Here is a 6470-nt window from a genome sequence, read left to right on the forward strand (position 1 = left end):
TAAAAGATAAAGGGGAAACAGAGCATACCACCACAAAAACAATACCACCAATTTACAAAGGTAGACAGAAACAGAAAAATGGAAGAGAACTATAAAACAACAGTAAAAATGTAAGAATAAGTTCATATATATCAGAACTTACTCTAAATATAAATGGACTGAATTCACCAATCAAAATACACTGACTGGCTAGATGGATTTAAAAACAAGCCCCAACTATAAGCTGTTTACAAGAGACTCACTTCTAATTTACAGATACACATAGGCCCAAAGTGAAATGGAAAAATTTATACTTTGCAAGTGGACGGCAAAATAGAGCAGGGTAGCTTTATTTATATGAGATAAAACATACCTTAAGCCAAAAAACACAGTGACGAGAGACAAAGAAGTTCATTATATAATGATAAAGGAGTCAATTCTTCAAGAAGATATAATGATCATAAATATATACACACCTAACATCACAGCCCTTAAATATAATAAGCAAATACCAACAGATCTGAAGGGAGAAACATAATACAATACAAGAATATCAAGGGACTGTAATACCTCACTTTCATCAATGGACAGAGCATCCAGACAGAAAATCAAGGAACACTGGACTAGAACCATACATTAAACTAAATGGACCTGACAGACATTTACAGAACACTCCATCCAACAACAGCAGAATACATACTCTTCTCAAGGGCACACTGAACATTCTCCAGGATAGATCATACAATAGGTAATAAAACAAGTCTTAACAAATTTAAAATTGAAATCATACCAAGTACCTTTTCTGACCACAATGTTATAAACTACAAATTGATAAGAGAAAAGCGAGAAATTGTATAAGCACGTGGAAACTAAACAACACATCCTAAACCACCAAGGGATCAAAGAAGATATAAAAAAATTTTTTAATTATCTCAAAACAAATGAAAATGGAAATACAGCATGCCAAAACTTACAGAATGCTACAAAAGCAGTTCAAAGGGGAAAGCTGATACCAATAAATGGATCAGGGAAACAGAAAAATCTTAATCTAACTTTCCACCTCAGGAAACTAGAAGAAGAACACACTAAGGCCAAAGTTAGGAGAAAGAAGGAAATAAAAAAGATCAGAGCAGAAATAAATGAAACAAACCAGAAAAATAACAAAAAAGAACAAAACTAAGAGTTAGGTTTTTTTGATAAATTTGGCTAGACTAACAAAATAAAGAAGGAAAGAAGATTCAAAATCAGAAAGGAAAGGAGATATTACAACTACAGAAATACACAGGATCCTAAGAACTTATGACAGTTAAATGCCAACAAACTGGACAACTAGAAGAAAAGGATAAACTCTTAAAAACAATACAAACTACCAAGACTGAATCAAGAGGAAATAAAAAATGCAAACTGACAAATAATGAATAACGAGACTGAATCAGTAATCAAAAAAAGTCCAAGACCAGATGGTTTCACTGGCAAATTCTACCAAGCATTTAATGAAGAATTAATGCCAATCGTTCTCAAACACTTCCAAAAAATATTTTTGAAAAAGAGGGAACAATCTCAAAGTCAGTTTGCAGTGCCAGTATTACCCTGATACCAAAGCCAGATAAGGACACTACATGAAGAGACACTATAGACCAATATTCCTGATGAACGTAAGATGCAAAAATTCTCAACAAAATATTTGCAAACAAAATCCAACAGCATATAAAAAGAGCATACACCAGCAGCTCTTCCTGCCCACGGGTCCTGTCCCCGTGCTTTAATAAACCACCATTTTGCACCAAAGATGTCTCAAGAATTCTTTCTTGGTCTTCGGCTCCGGACCTCAGCCCACCAAACCTCACCTAGGTTCTAGAACTTCATCATATGGCGCCTGAACGTGGGGCTGTGAGTCTTTACATTTGGACTCTGAGCTTGGGTGCAAAATTGGTGAGTACTTTCTCTCCTTTTCCTTTATCTTATTTCAGAGGCTTTTCAAGGAGTATGGTCTTATTGGAACACTTGCATGTCAATTGCTCAGGCTGTAATCCTCTAGCCCGTGGCTGCTCTACTGGGAGGAGAGTGTCTGCCTTTTGGCTGTAAGTTAGTACCCTGGCAGAATGGTAATAAGACCCAGAAACTTGATGGCCTCTCTTTATTCTTTTTCTTATATAAAACTGTCTCTCTTGGGCACAGGACAGCCACCTAAGTCACCAGGACGGCTGCCAATCTTAAGACTCCTGTGTGATGTTTCCTCCTCATTGATCTAATGTGATCCCCTCCACATCCCTGGTCTAGCCACTTCTGGCCGAGAGACCTCCACTGGGAGCCAGCCAAAACCAGTACCCGATTGAATTAAAACGCAACCGGGGACCGTTTCCTGGGGAAGTTGGCTGTAAGGACCACATGTGTTGGAATGTCGCATAGACCATGATGGATTTCAGTCTTTACTGTTTCTTGTCAGTGTCTTCTACAGACTACTTAAATTAAAAAATAAAATAAAGAGTATACACCATGACCAAGTGGGATTTATCCCTGGGATGCAAGGTTCAATATACACAAATCAATAAATGTGATACACCACATTAATAGAATGAAAGATAAAAATCATATGATTATCCATAGATGCAGAAAAGGCATCTGACAAAATACAGAATCGTTTCATTTTATAAAAGCCTCAACATGGTGCTGGGTGGCTCAGTTGGTTAAGGTTAAGCCTCTGCCTTTGGCTCAGGTCATGATCAAGCCCTCCTCAGGCTCTCTGCCTCCCTGCTCAATGGGCAGTCTGCTTATCCCTCTCCCTCTGCCTCTCTCCCTGCCCCCTCACACGTCCACACCTCCCTCCCTCAAATAAATAAATAAAATCTTTAAAAAATAAATTCAGGGGCGCCTGGGTGGCTCAAGTGGGTTAAAGCCTCTGCTTTCGGCTCAGGTCATGATCCCAGGGTCCTGGGATCAAGCCCCGCATCGGGCTCTCTGCTCAGCAGGGAGCCTGCTTCTTCCTCTCTCTCTGCCTGCCTCTCTGCCTACTTGTAATCTCTGTCTGTCAAATAAATAAAATCTTTAAAAATAAATAAATAAATAAATAAATTCAAAAAACCTTCAATAAATTGGGTATGGAAGGAATATACCTCAACATAATAAAGACCATGTACAACAAACCTACCTAACATCATATTCAATGGTGAAAGACTGAAAACATTTTTTCTAAGATCAGGGACAAGACAAGGGTACCCACTCTCACCACTTTTACTCAACATAGTACTAGAAGTCCCAGCCAGAGCAAATAGACAAGGGGGGAAAAAAAAGGCATCCAAACTGGAAAGGAAGATATAAAACTGTCATTATTTGTAGTTGATGTGATCTTATATAGAAAAAATCCTAAAGACTCAACCAACTAATCAAATTCAGTAAAGTTGGATATAACAACCAGCATGCAGAAATCAACTGCATTTCCATACACTAATAATGAAACACATTTTTTAAAACTATCCCATTCACAATTGCATCATAAACAATGAAATACTTAGGAATAAATTTAACCAGAGGTAAAATATGTGTATAATGAAAATTACAAGACTGATGAAAGAAACTGAAGATGACACAAATAAATGGAAAGATACTGTGTGTTCGTGTTTTGTAAGAATATTGTTCAAATGTCCATACTACCCAAAACCACCTATAAAGTCAGTATAATCCCTATCAAAATTTCAATGGCATTTATAACAGAAATAGAAAAAAAAATCCTAAAATTTGTGTGGAATCACAAAAGACCCCCAACAGCCAAAGAATCCTGGCAAAGAGCAAAGCCAAAGGCACCATTCTTCCTGATCCCAAACTATATTAAAATAGCATGGTACTGGCATAAAAATGGACACTTGGACCAATGGAATAGAATAGAGAGTCCAGGGCACCTGGGTGGCTCAGTGGGTTAAGCCTCTGCTTTCAGCTCGGATCATGATCTCAGGGTCCTGGGATCGAGTCCCGCGTCGGGCTCTCTGCTCGGCGGGGGGTCTTCTTCCCTCTCTCTCTCTCTCTCTCTCTCTGCCTGCCTCTACTTGTGATCTCTCTCTGTCAAATAAATAAATAAAATCTTTAAAAAAAAATAAAAATAAAAATAAAAAAATAAAATCTTAAAAAAAAAAGAATAGAGAGTCCAGAAATAAACCCACATACATGTGGTCAACTAATATTTGACAAGGGAGCCAAGAACATTCAATGGGGAAAGGATACTCTCTTCGACAAACGATGTTTGAAAAGCTGGGTAACATACAGAAAAATGAAACTAGGCCCCTATCTTACACCACTCGCAAAAATTAACTCAAAATGGATTAAAAATTTAAACGTAAGACCTGAAACCACAAAACTAGGGAAGAAGCTCCTTAACATTGGTCTTAACAATGATTTTTTGATCACACCAAAAACACAAGCAACAAAAGCAAAAATAAACAACTGGGACTGCATGAAACTAAAAAGTTTCTGCATAACAAAATCAAAAAGTCAACCTACAGAATGGAAGAAAATATTTGCGATTCATGTACCAGGTAATAAGTTAACACCCAAATATGTAATGAACTCATAGAACTTAAGAACAAGAAGAAACAATCCTACTAAAACATGGTAAGGGCACCTGGGTGGCTCAGTTGATTAAGTGGCTGACTCTTGATCTCAGCTTAGATTTTGATCTCAGGGTCATGAGTTCAAGCCCCACACTGGGTTCCATGCTGGGCATGGAGCCTTCTTAAAAAAAAAACAAAAAACAAAAAACAAAAAAAAAACTGGGCAGAGGAAGTGGGTATATTAGCACAAATGCCAACAGACACATGAAAAGGTGCTCAACGTCACTAATCGTCAGGGAAATAAGAACCAAAACCACAATGAGTTATCACCTCACACTTGTTAGAATGCCAATCATCGAGAAGACAAGAGATAACAAGCATTTGCCAGAATGTGAAGAAAAGAGAACTTCTGTGCACTGTTGGTAGGAATGTAAATTGGCACAGCCACTGTGGAAAGCATTAGGAATGTTCCTCAAAAAATTAAAAATAAAACTGCCATATGACCCAGCAATCCCATTTCTGGATATATACCCAGAGGAGATGAAAACAGGACATCAAACAGGTACCTATACCCCATGTTCACTGCAGAATTATTCACAACAGCCAAAATACAGAAACAACCCCAGGTGTCCAGCAATGGCTAGAGGGATAAAGAAGATGTAATATATCTGTGTGTATATATTAGACATATACATATGTATACTGCATATATACGTATAGGTCTAATATATATACACACAATGCAATGTTATTCAACCATGAGAAAAAGGAAATCCTGCTATGTGTGACAACATGGATGAACTTGAAGGCATTATGCTAAGTGAGATAAGTCAGAGAGAGAAAGACACATACTGCATGATCTCACATGTGGAATCTGAAAAACAAACCCAGAAATAGAAGAATGGTGGTTTAGTACAAACCCTGGGGCGCCTGGTTGGCTCAGTGGGTTAAAGCCTCTGCCTTCGGCTCAGGTCATGATCTCAGGGTCCTGGGATTGAGCCCCACATCGGGCGCTCTGCTCGGCAGGGAGCCTGCTTCTCCCTCTCTCTGCCTGCCTCTCTGCCTACTTGTGATCTCTCTCTCTCTGTCAAATAAATAAATAAAATCTTTAAAAAAAAAAAAAAAAAAAAGCAAGTGCTTGACAAGTTTTGATGGCCAACTCCTCCGCTTCTGAGAGGCACCTACCCCAAAGATGGCTATCTCAAACACACTGCCAGCCTTCGGACTAGATAAAGAGGCCACCTCCCCACACGGAGGCTCCTTTGTTTTAGAGTTCCTAATTGATTTTTAAAACTATGTGGGGGCTCTTTTTTAAATATTATTTATTTGACAGAAAGAGATACAGCAAGAGGGAACACAAGCAGGAGGAGTGGGAGAGGAAGAAGCAAACTCCCATGCTGAACAGAGAGCCAAATGTGAGGCTCAATCCCAGAACCCTGGGATCATGACCTGAGCTGAAGTCAGATGCTTAACAACTGAGCCACCCAGGCGCCCCTATTTTTCCTCTTCTTGCACTTTAAATTCACCAATAAAAAGTGAGCCCATATAACCCTCGACCCCTACCCTCCACCTCTAATAAAACCAGAACCCTGTGACTGTGTGCTTGCACTGTGTGTTTGTGTGTCTGTCTGTCTGTGTAGCCCCAGGTGTGCTGTGCAAAGTTCAGGTCCTATAAGCAATAAACCTCTTTTTCCTAAGTTTCCTGATTGGTTATTTCTGAAAGGCATCTTGCAATTAGAAGAACCACAAAAGCTAATCCAGCCACCATGCCGGTTAGTGATGGGCTGACACCACCACAAAATACCTGCTTTACTCAGCAGGAATGCGTAACTGCCCTTTCCATTCACCATGGGGCAGGCCCTTTAGCTGCAGCTCACTGCCTCAGTGCCTAACTCAGGTGGTACCACCACCTGGGAAATGAGCACCACTTCCCGGGGTGCAACACTGCTT

The sequence above is a fragment of the Lutra lutra genome, chromosome 11 (assembly GCF_902655055.1).
Source record: "Lutra lutra chromosome 11, mLutLut1.2, whole genome shotgun sequence".
Classification (NCBI taxonomy): domain Eukaryota; kingdom Metazoa; phylum Chordata; class Mammalia; order Carnivora; family Mustelidae; genus Lutra; species Lutra lutra.